We start from the raw sequence: 20396 nt of genomic DNA, 5'->3' as shown, positions 1-20396 counted from the left end.
AATGGATACTTTTTTAAAGCTGCAAACAAATAAATGGTACTGATACTGTGTTAAAGGTCCCCTGGGTATGCTTCCATCATAGCATCTCCGTCCTCCAACTACAGTACATGCTAAGACTGATTAAGCCCTTAGGTTAAAAGGCCATGTCTACTGGAAATACTACAGGATCCGCTACTGTCTCCATTAAGGCAAACCATTTCTAAATGATGGTGAAAGGAATGTTTCTGAAATCTCCCAATTGTAGAGGACCTGAAAAGAAAGTATAAAAATAGCAAGAAAATGGGTACATATATAGAATCATACCATCTTTTCATCATGCAACATTGGCTTCTCACATCAGGAAGATTAAATAGAATATTTATACATATTCTTTGTACACATCTTTCTCTCCCTCTTTGAGTACACATGTACTTGTCCTTGCCTGGGTCTCCAAGGCTACATGTGGTAATGGGCTACATTTGCTGAACCAGAGTCCAGTTGGGTTTTATTTCTTGCTGAGGATATGTTCTAGGTCTTCTCTTAATTTTTCCAGATATCCGCATACACCACAGACTCTGACTTGTTAATCTTGTCACTGTGATGTCCACCAGAGTGGTCTAACTGTGCATATATGACTGGGACCTGGTGAGATCCAGAAGGCAGTCTCTTTACAAAACCCTCAGTGTCAGAGTGGGACTTCCGAGGAGCCTGTTTAACTGGTGACAAACTCTCTGATGTAACCCCGTTTAGAGTTTTTCCTTCTATAGAGGACAGCCAGAATCATGCTGATGAGCAGAGTGAGACCTAGGATCACAGTAGTAACTATGCCCCACACTACCCAAACTGGAAACACAGGCAAACTCTCTTTTTCTACAACATAGAGCCTAATGTGTCCAGACTGGAAAACAATGTCAGGAGGGTTTTTGACATCACAGCTATAGGTGCCATTGTATATAGACTGCATATTTTCTGTGTTGATTGATGCATCTTTCTTGTCAAGGTCTTCAGCCCAGCTGATTCTGTCTTTAAATAGTGGATAATTCCCAAGGTACACCTGCCCTTGGGAATAGTGGAAAAATGATGTGGTGGTGTCAGCCCCCTCTGGCTGGAAGCTTCAGAAGACTGAGGTCAACCCGCCAGTCATATTAGTAGACTTGAGCTTGCAGGTCAGCTTCCCTTATGTACCATTTGCCATGAAGATTTCTTTTGGTGTATATGCTTCCAAGGCTGGTACTCCAGCTGTCAAGAGCCCCAGCACCACTGCCAGCACTGACCACAGCCAGCGCCTCCTGTCTGGGGCTGCAACAACTGTCCCAGCTCTGGCAGGCGCTGCCATTGTCTAGCCACTGCAGTCGCTGCTGCTGCACCTCTGAGCCCGGGTCCCCACTGAGGTTGGCTCGGCTTGGGGAAGAGGGTTTTGATCTCTCTGCCACCCATGCTGGGTAGCATCTCCATGCCACACTCCCTACTCTGGACCCAGCCGTGGCTCGCCAGATCTGCACCCTAGCCACAGTCCCGCTCTGGCCACACCTGGCTAATTTTTTTTATGTTTAGTAAAGATGAGGTTTCACCACGTTTGCCAGGCTGGTCTCGAACTCCTGACCTCAAGTGATTTGTTCACCTCAGCCTCTCAAAGTGCTGGGATTACAGGTGTGAGCCACTGCACCTGGTCATAATATGAATATTTATTTATTTAGACAGAGTCTCGCCCTGTTGCACAGACTAGAGTGCAATGGCACGATCTTGGCTCACTGCAACCTCCGCCTTCCAGGTTCAAGTGATTCTCTTGCCTCAGCCTCCCAAGTAGCTGGGATTACAGGCGCACACCACCATGCCCAGCTAGTTTTTTGTATTTTTAGTAGAGATGGGGTTTCACCATGTTGGCCAGGCTTGTCTCGAACTCCTTTTTTTTTTTTTTTTTTTGAGACGGAGTCTCGCTGTGCTCCCAGGCTGGAGTGCAGTGGCGTGATCTCGGCTCACTGCAAGCTCCGCCTCCCGGGTTCACGCCATTCTCCCGCCTCAGCCTCCCAAGTAGCTGAGACTACAGGCGCCCGCCACCACGCCCGGCTAGTTTTTTGTATTTTTAGTAGAGACGGGGTTTCACCATGTTAGCCAGGATAGTCTCGATCTCCTGACCTCATGATCCACCCGCCTCGGCCTCCCAAAGTGCTGGGATTACAGGCGTGAGCCACCGCGCCCGGCCTCGAACTCCTGACCTTAAGTGATCCACCCACGTTGGACTCCCCAAATGCTGGGATTACAGGCGTGAGCCACCGCACCCAGCCATGAATATTTCTTTAATGTATGAACAGTTACGTAGATATTTGCTCTTAGAGTAACATAATAAAAGTAACAATTAGAGAAAACATTTGAAATGGGATAAAATTAATCAAAACCACATCTTTTCAATGGCTTGGCATAATTGCCATGCTTTTTGAAATGGCCAGATTACTAGCAAGAAGCAAAGACAAGATTTTGGCTTTGCTCAATCATTAAGTTATTGACCTTATGAGATCTAAAATCCTGGCTAAAGGATTTGAAAGGCGTATTCTTTAGGTGGCTTCCTAGGGTATCCAAGAAAATGCAAGAAGACTTTTGAAGTTAGGCAGGAGAATGCATTCGATATACATTGCTCTTCTCTGATTTGCTTTAACATTAAAAGATTGAAGATTGCAAATCTAATCTCTCTATGTAAATTAGGAAAGGATTTATTTTTCATCCAGGGAAATAATTGTATAAAACTAATGGGAGTGTGGTGGCTCACATCCGTAATCCCAGCACTTTGGGAGGCCAAGGCAGGCAGATTACTTGAGGTCAGGAGTTTGAGACCAGCCTGACCAGCATGGTGAAACCCCATCTCTAGTAAAAATACAAAAAATTAACCAGGTGTGGTGGCGCATGCCTGTAGTCCCAGCTACCTGAGAGACTGAGGCAGGAGAACGGCTTGAATCTGGGAGGCGGAGTTTGCAGTGAGCCAAGATTACGCCATTGCACCCCAGGCTGGGTGACAGAGCAAGACTCTGTCTCAAAAAAAGTTAATTAATTAATTAATTAATGGGTAACAGATACCGTTAGCTGCCAAAAAATAGTATGACTAGATTCAGTAAGTATCTAGCCATGCAAATAACAGTCCATTAAGTTAAGACTCTAATATGTGTATGTGAACAGCATTTATGTGCAATGTGATGCACTTCTACTCAGCACCTTCTTTTGCCTGCTTGCAGAGGTATCAATTTCCCCTGATTCCGGGTGCGTACTGATAATTGAGAATGCTGTGTTCAGAGGGATTACTAGGAATATCATTAACACAATTTTTTCCATATTATAAAGAAATTTTATGAATCTTACTCTGCCTCACAAAGGCTTTTAGTAAAAGATTGTTTATTTACAGTGCTCGATTTGAATTCATGGGAAATTTCAATATTCCAGGTAAGTCAGAGACACTTAAGTGTCAACAAAATTCCATAATACATACTTGAATGAGATAAAGTCTTCTTAGCTAAGAATTTTATTTTATCCATAAATTTGGAGAAGAACAGAAAACCAGTACTTTGGGCCAAATAACAGTGTTTGACATGGAATTACCACCCAAGCAAGTGCTCTCCAGCATCATCATTAAAATAGCAATAGCACCATGTGCTTTCCTAGAGACAGCTGGCCTGTTTTGCACTGATATAAAGTGGAGAAGGCGTTGAAATAATGAAGGGGGGTGATATACATTGAATAATCATATGAAATACAATTTTTAATAAAAAGAAGCATTTGAGGTTGTATAACTATAGATGAGACTGTTAGTATGAGGTTATGATATTTTTACTTCTTTTTTTTTTTTTTTTTGAGACTGAGTCTCACTCTGTCACCCAGGCTGGAGTGCAGTGGCGCAATCTCTCGCTGCAACCTTGGCCGCCCAGGTTCAAGAGATTCTCCTGACTCAGACTCCTGAGTAGCTGGGATGACAGGCACCTGCCACCGTGCCCAGCTAATTTTTGTAGTTTTTAGTAGAGACAGGGTTTCACCATCTTGGCCAAGCTGGTCTTAGAACTTCTGACCTCCTGATGCACCCACCTTGGCTTCCCAAAGTGCTGGGATTACAGGTGTGAGCCACTGCGCCTGGGCAATATTTTTACCTCTATTGATAGGATAACTTCATTCACAATATTCTTATTTAAAATATTCCTTTTCTGTGGTATATTTGCTAGCTTTTGGTCAAACATTACCTGAGCTCAATAGAAATCAACAAAATGAATCTTTATTTTACCACAAGCATTTTATTTTTATTTATTTATTTATTTATTTATTTATTTATTTATTTATTTATTTTTGAGATGAAGTCTTGTGTCGCCCAGGCTGGAGTGCAGTGGAGCAATTTCGGTTCGCTGAAGCCTCCACCTGCCGGGTTGCAGCCATTCTCCTGCCTCAACCTCCCGAGTAGCTGGGAATACCGGTGGTGCCACCACACCCAGCTAATTTTTGTATTTTTAGTAGAGACGAGGTTTCACATGTTGGCTGGGCTGGTCTCAAACTCCTGACCTCAGGTGATCCATCTGCCTCAGCCTCCCAAAGTGCTGGGATTACAGGCAAGAGCCACTGTGCCTGGCCAGAAGCATTTTGTTATTGATGCATATGCTTACTATGCTAAAAATACATTAGCTTTTTATGAAAAAATCTTTCTTTCTTTTTCTTCCTTTTTTTTTTTTTTTTTTTTTTTTTTTTGAGACAGAGTCTCACTCTGTCACCCAGGCTGGAGTGCAGTGGTGCAGTTTCGGCTCACTGCAACCTCTGCCACCTGTGTTCAAGCGATTCTCCTGCCTCAGCCTCCCGAGTAGCTGGGACTACAGGCGCCTGCCATTGCGCCTGGCTAATTTTTGTATTTTTAATAGAGACAGGGTTTCACCGTGTTAGTCAGGATGGTCTCGATCTCCTGACTTCGTGATCCACCCACCTCGGCCTCCCAGAGTGCTGGGATTACAGGTGTGAGCCACCGCACCCGGCTCTTTCTTTTCTTTTCTCTCTTTTCTTTCTTTTCTCTCTCTTCTCTCTTTTCTCTCTTTTCTCTCTCTTCTCTCTTTTCTCTCTTTTCTCTCTTTCTCTCTTTCTTTTCTTTCTCACTGTGTTGCCAAGCCTGGAGTGCAGTGGTGTGATCTCGGCTCCCTGCAACCTCTGCCTCCTGGGTTCAAGCAATTCTCCTACTTCAGCCTCCCAAGTAGCTGGGACTTCAGGTGCTTGCCACCACACCCAGCTGATTTTTTTTTTTTTTTTTAACTAGAGATGGGGTTTCACTATGTTGGCCAGGCTCGTCTTGAATTCCTGACCTCATGATCTGCCTGCCTTGGCCTCCCAAAGTGCTGGGATTACAGGTGTGAGCCACCACACCCAGCCTATACTTTTCTTTCAGTGTTATTTATTGCTGAGAAGTGTCCTGCCAGGAAACTGCTGTAATTAATCAGCTCTACTTACATTACTAATAGTGAGTTGTTGATGTGTGAATAGGAAACAGGTGTGTCTTCTCTGCATCTCTTTTTAAATTTATTCACAGAAGAGGAGGATGCCGATAGAAGATGAAGAAAGATATGATCTTCCCCTTTCTTTGTCATCATGTGTGAAGTCAGAGAATAGGTAACATGGCACCCACCAGGTAGAGAATTCATCTGTATATTAAAAGATTAGGGTGCGATGGAAAGCTTCTTCACACACTATGTAATTGGCACACCTGTTCCAACAAATCCTCTGTGCCCTATGTAAATCAGACACCACCTCCTCAAGCACATCTATAAAACCAAATGCAATTTGCCATGAATGAAGAGATCTGTTCGGAACCCTCTGCTTCTGCATGAGGGAGCTTTTCTCTCTTGTTTATGAAATTTTCCCCCTTAAACTCACTCTTTGCATGTCTATGTCCTTGATTTCCTTGGCATGAGCAAGGAACATGGGGTATTACCCCAGACAAATGATGCTGCTTCACGGCCACAAATATAATTGAAATATATTTGTATTTTCAGCTTGTGTAGGCATTGGCAAGCCTTCTTCCAGAATGTAGTAGCAACTTATACTACTTGTTTATATGAGGGATTATTTATTATCTAATTATCCTTATTTTCTAAACCCTACAGTAAACACTCTGAAGACAGAGACCTTTAATTTCATTCACCACTATATTTGCAATTTTTCAATTAAGTACATAAATTTGATTTGACTTTGAAGCATTTATTTATTTATTTATTTATTTATTTATTTATTTATTTAGAGACTGAGTCTTGCTCTGTCGCCCAGGCTGGAGTGCAGTGGTGCGATCTCGGCTCACTGCAAGCTCTGCCTTCCTGGTTCACGCCATTCTCCTGCCTCAGCCTCCCGAGTAGCTGGGACTACAGGCGCCTGCCACCACTCCCTGCTAATTTTTTGCATTTTTAGTAGGGACGGAGTTTCACCTGTGTTAGCCAGGATAGTCTCGATCTCCTGACCTCATGATCCACCCGCCTAGGCCTCCCAAAGTACTGGGATTACAGGCTTGAGCCACTGCGCCCAGCCTAAGCATTTATTTTTTTAAAAGAATAACTATCCGCCTGGCACAGTGGCTCATGCCTGTAATCCCAGCACTTTGGGAGACAGAGATGGGTGGATCATGAGTTCAGGAGTTCGAGACTAGTCTGGCCAATATGGTGAAACCCTGTCTCTCTAAAAGTACAAAAATTAGCCGGGTGTGGTGGTACGCACCTGTAGTCCCAGCTACTCAGGAGGCTGAGGCAGGAGAATCAGTTGAACCCGGGAGATAGAGGTTGCAGTCAGCTGAGATCGCACCACTGCACTCCAGCCTGAGCAACAGAGCAAGACTCTGGTCTCAAAATAAATAAATAAATAAAATGAAAATAAAAAATAACTGCAGTAAAGTTGATTCCTTTGCACGTCTCTGAACATTATTTTCTTTTCCACAGCTCTGTTTCTTTACATGTAGGATTTCTCTGCCAAAATTTTTTCATTCTTTTCTTAGCCATTCTCAGTCAGAATTATTTCTCTGACTGCACAGAAAGACTAACTGAGCAGGTGCAATTTCAGCAAAGTCTTGAAGAAGATAGTCCTCAGCTGACCAGGTAAACGCTAAGCAACTGTAGATAATTATCTTTTAAAGGTGTATAATTTTTATTTTATATTGATTTACCAGGACAATCACCATTACAAAAAAATAAATTTAATTACACCAGGCATGGTGGCTCACACCTATAATCCCAGCACTTTGGAAGGCCGAGGTGGGTGGATCACTGAGGTCAGGAGTTTGAGACCAGGCTGGCCAACATGGTGAAACCCTGTCTCTACTAAAATACACTCACACACACACACACACACACACACACACACAAATAGCTGGGTGTGGTGGCAGGTGCCTGTAATGGCAGCTACTTGGGAGGCTGAGGCAGGAGAGTCATTTGAACTTGGGAGGTGGAGGTTGCAGTGAGCTGAGATCGCCCCATCACCAGCCTGGGCGACAAAAAAAAATCAATCTAATTGCAATATATCTAGAGATTTAACACACATCTAAATGTTAAATTGACACTACAATATAATATTTAAATCTGCAAAAAGACATTAGAACATGTGGTCAATAGTACCATGAGCTGCCATAGGCTTTTAGCAGATAATACAAATGAAAATCACCTCTTTATGCCCCTACAGGAGAAAAACATACTTATGCATCTCATATGTATGAGGAAAGAGAAAAAAGCAGAACTCAATATGCTAAAAAAGGTTGTTTATACCAGATATATACATTTTATTGATGGTTGTCCAATATAATTTTTAAGTTTTCTGTATTAAATTTTACTAAATATATATAATCCTGTTGCTCACAAGTGAGGAGCAAAAGCTAAACTATTCAAATGGCCATAAGAAAGATTTTTTGGAAAATAATACATCGTTAAAAAGAAGCTGAAAGTGTAATAGTTGACCCCTTAGGAACCTTAAATATTACATTTAATTGTGCTTAGATGGCAAGAGTTGGAGTTTTGATAAAGTCGGCCAATTCAAAATCCTCCAGAGAGAAGTTACCAGGTATCAACATTTAAGGCAGATTTTATTCGTTAAAAGCATCTTAAGAAGTAACGGAAACTGCAGAAATTAAAGAATTCAGGGCCGTGCGTGGTGGCTCATGCCTGTAATCCTAGTACTTCGGGAGGCCGAGGTGGGTGGATCACCTTAGGTCAGGGGTTCAAGACCAGCCTGGCCAATATGGTGAAACCCCGTCTCTACTAAAAATACAAAAATTAGCCCGGTATGGTGGCGTGCACCTGTAGTCCCAGCTCCTCAGGAGGCTGAGACAGGAGAGTTGCTTAAACCCGGGAAGGAGAGGTTGCAGAGAGCCAAGATCATGCCACTGAACTCCAGCCTGGGTGACAGAGCGAGACTCCATCTCAAAAATAATAATTAATTAATGAATTCAGGATTTCCACTAGTAATAAATTGTATTGAACATGTTGATTGTGTTGGCCATTTGAGAGCTGCCATTTATAACTGCTTCATAAGCCTGCTGAGTCACAGGGGCAGATAAGCAATCACTGTTGTTTACATGCTCCTTGTCAGGCACCTTTTATTAGCATGCAAATACTATAATCTTCCCAACGAAGGACGCCAACATGCAAGATTTTACTTTGTGTCCAATAGGGGACAGCCTTGCTTGATTGCTTACAACCATCATGGTCATAAAGACAAAGTCCCAGTTCCCTGATACCTCTGCTTTCCAATCTGTGCATGAGACAGCCTTTGTGAGGTCCAGCATGGCCAGCTGTGCCTCTCCTTTCTGGTGGAAGTGTATTAAACACCTTTTAATTGCATTCACCTCCTTTTTATGTGTTAACATCCGGGCGAAATTCGTAAGGCCTGCTTTAGAAAAATCATGTTGCAGGCAGGGTGCAGTGGCTCACGCCTGTAATCCCAGCACTTTGGGAGGCTAAGGCGGGTGGATCACGAGGTCAGGAGTTCAAGACCAGCCTGGCCAACACGATGAAACCCCGTCTCTATTAAAATACAAAAAATTAGCCAGGTGTGGTGGCAGATGCCTGTAGTTCCAGCTACTCAGAAGGCTGAGGCAAGAGAATTGTTTGAACCTGGGAGGAGGAAGTTGCAGTGAGCTGAGATTGCACCAGTGCACTCCAGTCTGGGTGACAGAGCAAGACTCAGTTTCAGAAAAAAAAGAAAAATCATGTTGCTGTGCTTTGTTATCAGAAATAATATGGGGGTGGAAGCACAAAGCAAAAGTAACCAAAACATGGATAGTACTAATTCGTATTTGAAAGTATATTTGTGAAATATACTTTTACAGAAGTATCTTTGCTAGGATGTCAAGGAAGAGATCACTAAACATCAACTCCAACATATTCACATAAGTTTAACAATTTAGAGATGGTTGATACTTTTCATTCTAGATTATTTCTACTTTCAGTAAAGCAAGTATTGATTGTAATACAGAAGCACTGGGAAATTAACACAAATATAAGTAATGTCTGAGTCCTGAAGAACTTCCTCTGGAGCCTCAGTAAATTTACTTAATCTAAATGGGCCCTTGTGCTGAGGTGATTACCTTTATCTTGTCTCCTGCTAAATCACGGAGGTTAGGGTAGTTCCTTCAGCCCCCCAGTAAACTTGTTTGTGGAGGCCTGGCGGGGGTTTTTCAGACCCCAAAAAAACTTTTTTAATTCTACACAGGTCCTGTTAAGAATTCCTTCGTTATTTTGTCATGCTGTAAGGCCCAGGAAAGGCCTAGGCAAAACTCTTGGTGGGCTTTTGTTACATTCCAGGCTTTGTATAAGGGCACTGTTTTTTGTTTTTTGTGTTTTTTTTGGGGGGGGGGCACTGGGGGTGCCGAGGTTCACTCTTGTTGCCCAGGCTGGAGTGTAGTGGTGTGATCTCGGCTTACTGCAACCTCTGCTTCCCAGGATCAAGTGATTCTCCTGCCTCAGCCTCCCGAGTAGCTGGGACTGCAGGCATGCACCACCATGCCTGGCTAATTTTGTAGTTTTAGTAGAGATGGGGTTTCTCCATGGTGGTGAGGCTGGTCTCGAACTCCCAACCTCAGGTGATCCACCAGCCTCGGTCTCCCAAAGTGCTGGGATTACAGGTGTGAGCCACCACGCCCAGCCAGGGCACTGTTTTTTAATATTTAACTTAACCTCTCAGTCGGTACTGAAATAGTTGTTTTGGAGGCCTGCATTAGTAAGACCTGGCCTGCCACAATCCCTACTGTCAATTTGTGCATGATTTCTGTCTTGTGTATTTATCACAAGAATTGGAGGGAGATGAGGGGGGTCATAATCATTCTGGCTACTTCCTGCTGAGAGGGGGTCATTGTTATGGGGCACTGAATGCAGTGCTGGAGTGGAGGAGGTCAATATGTTTCCTATAGCACTCTCTGTTTTGGGGGCTTAGAGGCAGCACCTCCTACAACATAATAGTATGCAACAGAAACACATATAAATAGGTTGCTGCTCTTTTCTTCTGAAGTTTAAGTCATCTGGTCTTTAGTTCACAGGGCCTTAAGAAAGCACAGCTTGGGTTTTAGTGATTTCCTATGAGGAAAAATGGGGAAATAGAAAAATATAAAGGAAAAAATTAAAAACATTATTTTGGAGACTCATAGTCAGAAAAATTAGAATTTAATCCAAACTGTAGAAAATAATAAAATTTGAAAAATTTAGGTAACACTAGAATTTAATCACAGGTGTACTATTGTTTTTGAAACATAACTTCTTTCTCTCCAGTTTCTTAGTTTTACTAAAAGATAAATCGTGGTAGGTAGGACTGGTTTGCTTTATTATACTTGGCCTAATTATTTGTATACAGTGCAGCAAGAATAATTATTTTTCACATAGGCCTTTTAAATTGGCTTTGATGGAACTTTGTTCCATAGAAGGAATCTGAGATAAGACCTCATTCCTGTAATCCCAGCACTTTGGGAGGCTGAGGCAGGTGGATCACAAGGTCAAAAGATCAAGACCATCCTGGCTAACATGGTGAAACCCCGTCTCTACTAAAAATACAAAAAATTAGCCAGGTGTGGTGGCATGCACCTGTAGTCCCAGCTACTCAGGAGGCTGAGACAGGAGAATTGCTTGAACCCAGAAGGCAGAGGTTGCAGTGAGCTGAGATTGCACCACTGCACTCCAGCCTGGGCAATAGAGCAAGATTCCATCTCAAAAAAACAAAACAAAGCAAAGAAAACCCACTGAACCCAACCATGGATTTGTACCATCAAATACTTATGAGTTGGGTGAATTATTCTTCTCTTGAGATTCCAAGATAACTTTGGGTTCCTGACCTGTTAGAAAGTGACTTTCTTTACTTATCACAGATCAGAAACCCTGTACAGGAACTGTGTACACAAAATATGAGGCCAGGTTTGCAGAGGTTTTATTGATTCCATAAGTCAAGTTTGATTCCTTAAAGGACAGCACACCATTCTAGTCAAAGCCTTGGTAAAATAACCAGGTTTGCCAGTTGTGTCCTGTTACAAAAGAGAACTAGTTCTTATTGTACTTATGCAAATAACTATATTGCCATAAATTAAGAATACTCATAAATAGTTTCCAAGTTCTGGAAAAATCATGTAGAGAGAAACAAATATGCTCCAAATTTTGTTCATAAAGCATATACTTAATTGTTAAAAGCTGTTAATAGCTCAAAAGAAAAGTTTCCTTGGTTCTGAAAAACAAAACAAAGGATTAGCAGCAATTTAAGCAAAAAGTCAATAAGATCACTTCAGTTTCCTATTGGTTTAATTTATGCATTTAATTCCTGTTCTGCTTGACATTAATGAACATTTTAGCACTTCAAGAGTCCTAAACATTTTTCCTTTATTCTTATGTCACAATCTCCAAAGTGATCAGAAACCTGCATTCAAAAGCACCATTTAGAGCTTTACAGATGATTATAAAACCACCATCTAAAGAGGACCAAAACAAGAAAACAATTGTTTATGAAAGACAAAAAGTTTTAGGCTAGCCATAGTTAAAAACACAATTGGCAACGAAAATTATTACCTCTATGGCACACAATAATTTAATGTAACAATTATAATTATTACTGATAATGTACACTAAGATAGAATTATAGAAGTTTCATATGATTTTGGAACAATAACATATTTATACAAATATAGCCCAAAGAAAGCCAAGCCCCATTTTATATTTGGCAATGCTTCCTGTATGATTTTTGGTACCAAATGAGCCAAATTTTACCTTTACATTGTTAAGCCCATTTCTTAATAAAACCTTGTAGACATATTCACCCATTTTTTTTTTAAAAACAGAGTCTTGCTCTGTCACCCAGGATGGAGTGCAGTGGCATGATCTTGGCTCACTGCAGCCTCCGCCTCCTGGGTTCAAGCAATTCTCCTGCCTCAGCTTCCCAAGTAGCTGAGAGTACAGATGTGTGCCACCATGCCTGGCTAATTTTTTGTATTTATAGTAGAGATGGGGTTTTGCCATGCTGGCCAGGCTGGTCTCAAACTCCTGACCTCATGATCTACCCACCTTGGCATCCTAAAGTGCTGGGATTACAGGTATGAGCCACTGCACTGGACCCACTAACCTGCTCTTTAACAAAAATTGTAAAGGGTTATAAAAGGTCTATAAAAATGTTATCTCATAAACATTAAAATTGGGTAAATATGGCTGGGCATGGTGGCTCGTGCCTGTAATCCCAGCACTTTGGGAGGCCGAGGCAGACGGATCATGAGGTCAGGAGCTCAAGACCAGCCTGGGCAACAGAGCGAGACTCCATCTCCAGAAAAAAAAAAAAAGCCAGTTAGTGCTGTAAGAGAAACCCACTGTGCTTTTATTTTAATGCTCAATTTACAGAAAAACTGGACGATACCTCTTTAACTTTAGTCAGTATGTTTACATACAGAATTTCCTTTACAATCACCCTTCCACAACTTGCTTAAATCTTTGTCTTTATCTTATCCAACTTAAAACAATTCTTTAACCTTTTAATCTAGTCAAATATCCACATTCTCATGCCTCCTTATAATTTATTTTACCAAAAGTATATTTTATTTATCTTACATTGCATATAAACTGTTCCTTCAATAGTCATACATACATGTTACAATGTTAACTCATAGCAAGCTTTACTTTTGGTGAAAACCCAGTTTAGTTGGGGATTTTAATTGTGTACTAGATGTGGAGCCTAGGACCTAGACAGAAGTGCAGATAAGGTCTGACTTATTCCAGCACCTAACTCCATATATCCCAGACCTTACCTAGCTGTAAAGCAGGCAAGTTGTACAGCTAAGAGTCATAGTGGCATTTTATAAAGTATTTAGGAGGCCTAATTACCTTTAAATTGTATGACTTTCTTGCATAAATTTCCCTTTATAAATTCTTTCACTGCTTATGCAGACAAGCTATGGCATGCCTTGACTTTCTGACTTGTCCTAAACATTCCTTTTTTTTAAAACAACCAGTTATTTTACTTTAGGACAAGAATTTACCATACGAGATCATTTCTTACATAAAATCTCGGTTCTTTAATACCTTTTTGCATAGCTAGTGGCATGGTTAATTTCATACATCCCCAGGCCTTATCTAGAATTTAACACTCCAAAATAAGTTGAACAATTTTTAAGTCAAAAAAGTAGTGTATGACCTAAAGCATTTAGCAAATGTAATATTTGATCAGCATAATATAGGCCAAATGTTTACATTTTTGAAAATATTTATATTTTACCAATAATCTTTAAAACTATCTTTATTTTTATAACTTTCTTTATATCTCCCTTATTTCCTGGTTTATTTTACTTTGTTTTATATATAACCTTTAAGTAAGCTTTGAATTAGATGAAAATTGGTTACCCTTCAAAAAGGACATAATTTCTAGAAAGAATATTTTCCTACAATATATTTTTATTGGAAAATATCCAAATAATGAAATAACTGTTGTTTAATTTAACTTTAGATTCTAAATTATGACAAAGTTGTTTATGAGTATTTATCCATTACATTTATCTAGTGATTTATTTTAATCATTTACCTAGATTATTTATGAAAACTGTGAAAGTCATTATTTAAAGTTATGAAACTGCCATTGCAAAATTATAACAGACAGTGAAAATAATTTGACCTAAGTGACTCCATCTTGCTTCTAACTTCTAGGCTATTCTTGTTCATTGACTTAGTTTATAGTTTAGCTTTGAAACAAAGATGATAATAGTCCTTTCCCAGAACAAATTTCCTTCATGACTGTGGACTAGATTGCCTAAGGTCACAAAATTAGAAGTGAGGGTATTTTACTGAATTATTCAAGATGTAGCGATCTTCATTAAACAAATATTAATTTTTTTTTTATTAAGAGTTACACAGCAAAGATAATTCTGTTTTGGGCTGAGTTATAGTTTTGTAACCTCTATGCCAAATTTTGACTGCTTATAGTATTTGGCAGAGATAAGTATAAAATTGCTATATCAATAAATGCAGGCAAAAATGTATGCTGGCAACTCTTAAGACATTTCTAATATTACTTTACCAATAATTTTTAAAGCTAGCTTATTTATTTAAATATTTTACTAAGCCATATAAACTTAAAAAAGCATTTGACTAGTTTTTTCTTTTTTCTGTTAAAGTATTTAAGTGCTGGCCGGGTGCAGTGGCTCATGCCTGTAATCCCAGCACTTTGGCAGGCCGAGGTGCGCGGATCACAAGGTAAAGAGTTTGAGACCAGCCTGGCCAATATGGTGAAACCCTGTCTCTATTAAAAATACAAAAATTAGCCAGGCATGCTATTGGGTGCCTATAGTCCCAGCTACTTGGGAGGCTGAGGCAGGAGAATTTCTTGAACCCGGGAGGTGGAGGTTGCAGTGAACCGAGATTATGCGACTGCACTCCAGCCTGGGTGGCAGAGCAAGACTCCATCTCAAAAAAAAAAAAAAAAAAAAGGCAAGCAGCATTTAAGTGCTTTTTAGAATTTTTTTTTTAAATTATTATACTTTAAGTTCTAGGGTACATGTGCACAACGTGCAGGTTTGTTACATATATATACATGTGCCGTGTTGGTGTGCTGCACCCATTAACTCATCAGTTACATTAGGTATATCACCTAATGCTATCCCTCCCGCCTCCCCCAACCTCACGACAGCCCCAGTGTGTGATGTTCCCCTTCCTGTGTCCATGTGTTCTCATTGTTCAATTCCCACCTATGAGTGAGAACATGTGATGTTTGGTTTTTTTTGTCCCTGCAATAGTTTGCTGAGAATGATGGTTTCCAGCTTCATCCATGTCCCTACAAAGGACATGAACTCATCCTTTTTTATGGCTGCATAGTATTCCATGGTGTATATATGCCACATTTTCTTAATCCAGTCTATCATTGATGGACATTTGGGTTGGTTCCAAGTCTTTGCTATTGTGAATAGTGTCACAATAAACATATGTGTGCAGGTGTCTTTATAGCAGCATGATTTATAATCCTTTGGGTATATACTCAGTAATGGGATGGCTGGGTCAAATGGTATTTCCAGTTCTAGATCCCTGAGGAATCACCACACTGTCTTCCACAATGGTTGAACTAGTTTACAGTTCCACCAACAGTGTAAAAGTGTTCCTATTTCTCCACATCCTCTCCAGCACCTGTTGTTTCCTGACTTTTTAATGATCACCATTCTAACTGGTGTGAGATGGTATCTCATTGTGGTTTTGATTTGCATTTCTCTGATGGCCAATGATGATGAGCATTTTTCCATGTGTCTGCTGGCTGCATAAATGTCTTCTTTTGAGAAGTGTCTGTTCATATCCTTTGCCTGCTTTTTGATGAGGTTGTTTTTTTCTTGTAAATTTGTTTGGGTTCTTTGTAGATTCTGGATATTAGCCCTTTATCAGATGAGTAGATTGCAAAAATTTTGTCCCATTCTGTAGGTTGCCTGTTCACTCTGATGGTAGTTTCTTTTGCTGTGCAGAAGCTCTTTAGTTTAATTAGATCCCATTTGTCAATTTTGGCTTTTGTTCCCATTGCTTTTGGTGTTTTAGACATGAAGTCCTTGCCCATGTCTATGTCCTGAATGGTATTGCCTAGAGACAGGGATGCCCTCTCTCACCACTCCTATTCAACATAGTATTGGAAGTTCTGGCCAGGGCAATCAGGCAGGAGAAAGAAATAAAAGAAATTCAATTAGGAAAAGAGGAAGTCAAATTGTCCCTGTCTGCAGATGACAAGATTGTATATTTAGAAAACCCCATTGTCTCAGCCCAAAATCTCCTTAAGCTGATAAGCAACTTCAGCAAAGTCTCAGGATACAAAATCAATGTGCAAAAATCACAAGCATTCTTATACACCAATAACAGACAAACAGAGAGCCAAATCATGAGTGAACTCTCATTCACAATTGCTTCAAAGAGAATAAAATACCTAGGAATCCAACTTACAAGGGATGTGAAGGACCTCTGCAAGGAGAACTACAAGCCACTGCTCAATGAAATAAAAGAGGACACAAACAAATGGAAAAACATTCCATGCTCATGGATAGGAAGAATCACTATTGTGAAAATGGGCATACTGCCCAAGGTAATTTAGAGATTCAATGCCATCACCATCAAGCTACCAATGACTTTCTTCACAGAATTGGAAAAAACTACTTTAAAGTTCATATGGAACCAAAAAAGAGCCCGCATTGCCAAGACAATCCTAAGTCAAAAGAACAAAGCTGGAGGCATCACGCTACCTGACTTCAAACTATACAACAAGGCTACAGTAACCAAAACAGCATGGTACTGGTACCAAAACAGAGATATAGACCAATGGAACAGAACAGAGTCCTTAGAAATAAGACCACACATCTACAACCATCTGATCTTTGACAAACCTGACAAAAACAAGAAATGGGGAAAGGATTCCCTATTTAATAAACAGTACTGGGAAAACTGGCTAGCCATATGTAGAAAGCTGAAACTGGATCCCTACATTATACCTTATACAACATTAATTCAAAATGGATTAAAGACTTAAATGTTAGACCTAAAACCATAATAAATCCTAGAAGAATTATTTTATATATTTTCAGTAGTGAAACATGGTGTACAGAATATATAAATACATAGACATATTAGCCATGCCAATAGAAGTACATTTCATAGATTCATAAGACCTCCTTTTTCCTATCTCTGACTTGCAAACTCTTGATGACCTGGTTTATTACTCTGGCAGTTGTCAGCTACATTGCCCTAAATCTGCATATGGAAGGAAATAACTCTTAGGTGAAAATCAAATGGCAAAATTTACATCTCAAGGTACACAAAGAGAAAGTTTGGTGATGCTAAAGGGAGATTAAAAATGGATGCCAAATCAACAAAAAATTATAGAATTTTTTCATACCACTGTATAAGGGAACTGACTTTATTTAGATCTTGACTACCTATCTTTTAACTGGATCACTGAGCTCTGAGCAGAGCCCACACTGAATCCTGGATTTTCAAAAAGGGAGAATTATTATGAGACTAGACTATTTGATGCTTTTACAGCGCACTTAATTTTTTTCCCCAGATCAGGCATGGTGGCTCAAGCCTGTAATCCTAGCACTTTGGGAGGCTGAGGCAGGTGGATCACATGAGGTCAGGAGTTCAAGTCCAGCCTGGCCAACAGGACGAAACCTTGATTCTACTAAAAATACAAAACTTCAACAGGCATGGTGGTGGGCACCTATAATCCCAGCTACTTAGGAGACTGAGGCATGAGAATTGCTTGGGAGGCGGAGGTTGCAGTGAGCCAAGCTTGCGCCACTTCACTCCAGCCTAGGCAAAAAAGTGAAACTTCGTATCAAAAAAAAGTATTTTTTTCTCCCCAAATGAAGACATTTCTAAGTGTCTAAATTATACTTTTCTTAAAAATCCCAGAGTAGGCAATGCACTCAAGTCCCCTTACACACTGTGGAAGCTTTGTGCTTTTGTTCTTTGCAATAAATCTTGCTGCTGCTCACTCTTTGGGTCCGTGCTGCCTTTATGAGCTGTAAATAAAGAACTGTAACACTCACCGTGAAGGTGTGCAGCTTCACTCCTGAGGCCAGTGAGACCACGAACCCACCAGAAGGAACGAACAGCTCCAGATGCACCACCTTTAAGAGCTGTAATACTCACCATGAAGGTCTGCAGCTTCACTCCTGAAGTCAGCGAGACCACGAACCCACCAGAAGGAAGAAACTCCAGACACATCTGAGCATCTGAAGGAACAAACTCTGGACACACCATCTTTAAGAACTGTAACATTCACCACGAGTGTCCGTGGCTTCATTCTTGCAGTGAGCCCAAGAACCCACCAATTCTGGACACAACATGTTACTTGAACACCCTGCAGAATTGTGAGCCAAATATATCTCTTTTCTTTATAAATTAAAAAAAAAATCCCAGAGTAGCTTCTTTTGCAATAGCCATTAATGAAGAAATCAGAATTCAGTCAAGCTAAGAAGAGAACATTTTTGCTCAAAAAGGCAACGTCCTAGGAGAGAAATAAACAAAAATAAAATCATGGTTGCCTTTTAAATACAAACATGCACACATACGTATACACATATTGGATGTTAGCTTTTAATGAAGCTGACACTTAGCCATTGAGCTCCTAAATTTTTTTTTTTTCTTCCCAGAAGCCTCTCAGCAGGAATGGACCCAATACCTCCCATTTTCAAGTTTACATGGTATCAAAAAGAATAATACAGATACATAGCAGATGTCAGTTCTGCAAAAGATAGAAAGTAGGTGATACAAGTAAGACTTAAAGACAACAACTCAGCAGCAAACACTTTTACATTTATTTAAGAAATATTTTCAGCCGGACACAGTGGCTCACACCTGTAATCCTAGCACTTAGGGAGGCTGAGGTGGGTGGATTACCTGAGGTTGGGAGTTCGAGACCAGCCTGGCCAGCATGGAGAAACCCTGTCTCTACTAAAAATACAAAATTAGCCGGGCATGGTGGTGCATTCCTGTAATTCCAGTTACTTGGAAGGCTGAGGCAGGAGAATTACTTGAACCTGGGAGGCAGAAATTGCGGTGAGCCAAGATCATGTCATTGTACTCCAGCCTGGGCAACAAGAGCGAAACTCCGTCTCAAAAAAAAAAAAAAAAGAAAAGAAAAAAAATATGTTCAACTAGTTCACCAAATGATGTCAAAGTAGTGATTTGGGGGTTTGCCTGAATAGTGCAATCACCTGGAGACCTTCATATCACACTGTTGCCTGGGTCTCACTCCAGGGATTTTGATTAATTGTTCCATTGCAAATTGGGTTTGGGGACTTTAAAAACCTCACTTCAGTTTGTACTAATATTCAGCCAGGGATGAAAAGCATTGATTCAGGGTGAGGAATGCACTGGTTGTGTGTGATTTTTATATGTGCTTCAGGGCTTTGCCCTATAGCTACTCCTAAATTTGTGATCTTATAAAATATCTTTGCCTTTTAAGGCATCCACAGCTGTTGGGCCAAATTGTAGCGGAAGAAAATAGTCAGCAGCTCTATCAGGCACAGTAATTTGACATAGTTTGTTTTAGAACTCATACATAGTCTACAAATACCAAGGAGTGATACAGTTTGCAGATACATGGAGCACATTATAGGTGTTTTCAAATTTCTCCTGTGATAAGAAATTTAAAAATATAATTTTGGCCTTAATTTCTAAACTCAGTGCTCAGCTATTTCCTCAGCTTTTCCCAGAGGCTTCAGCAGTATTCTCTGGTGATAATGAATTTATTTCAATGTTTGAAGAGTACTAGGTAAATGGAATGAGAAAGTTATATATATATAGCTTCTATTTCAGAAATGTCTCTCTCCAGAACCTCGATGGACTAGAAAACCTGGCTGAGTAGTGTGGTCTATTGAGGTGTATGAGCTTTGGACTCAGGCAGAGTTAATCCTGAGTCCCAGCTCAGCTGCTTAGTAGCTGTGGGACAGTTATATAACTCTTATGTGCAAGAAAAGGCATAATAATATTGATTGAAAATAGAACAATTCTTTTTATTCATTCTTATAGCCATGCCCTTATGAATACGCTTGTATAGTAGTTCCCATCAAGAGGAAGATTCTGTTTTTCAAACCTTGGATCTTTCTGGTCTTATTTGCATGGGGCAAAACTGTGAATATGACAGTGTGCCAGTTTTGGTTCTAGGCTCAAAGGATCTTAAATTCTTCTAAAATGGGTCTTAAAAGTCCATTTTAGCCTGCTGAAAATTAAAATATCATGGGGAGAACAACCAAAGTGTCCCAGTGGACAGACAGCTCACTCTCAGAAGCAGAGCCACCTAATCTGCCATCAGTTGACCATTCATGCCTGAAGAAGTCCAGCTGAGCCCAGCCTAAATTTCTAACCAGCTCAATAATGAGCTAGTAAGCTTTGGGATAGTTTGTTATGCAGTTATGGCTTACTAACAAATACATTCATTATAGGCAGGATGCCAGGATTTCA

At 40.3% G+C, this 20396-nt stretch overlaps 1 pseudogene; it reads right to left on the bottom strand.

The window, feature by feature from the left end:
* Positions 1-286: 286 nt before the first annotated feature.
* Positions 287-1315, bottom strand: LOC112621087 (annotated as a pseudogene).
* Positions 1316-20396: the final 19081 nt, after the last annotated feature.

This window comes from Theropithecus gelada, chromosome 3 (genome assembly GCF_003255815.1).
Source record: "Theropithecus gelada isolate Dixy chromosome 3, Tgel_1.0, whole genome shotgun sequence".
Lineage (NCBI taxonomy): Eukaryota > Metazoa > Chordata > Mammalia > Primates > Cercopithecidae > Theropithecus > Theropithecus gelada.
This window is presented reverse-complemented; position numbering and strand designations above follow the sequence as displayed.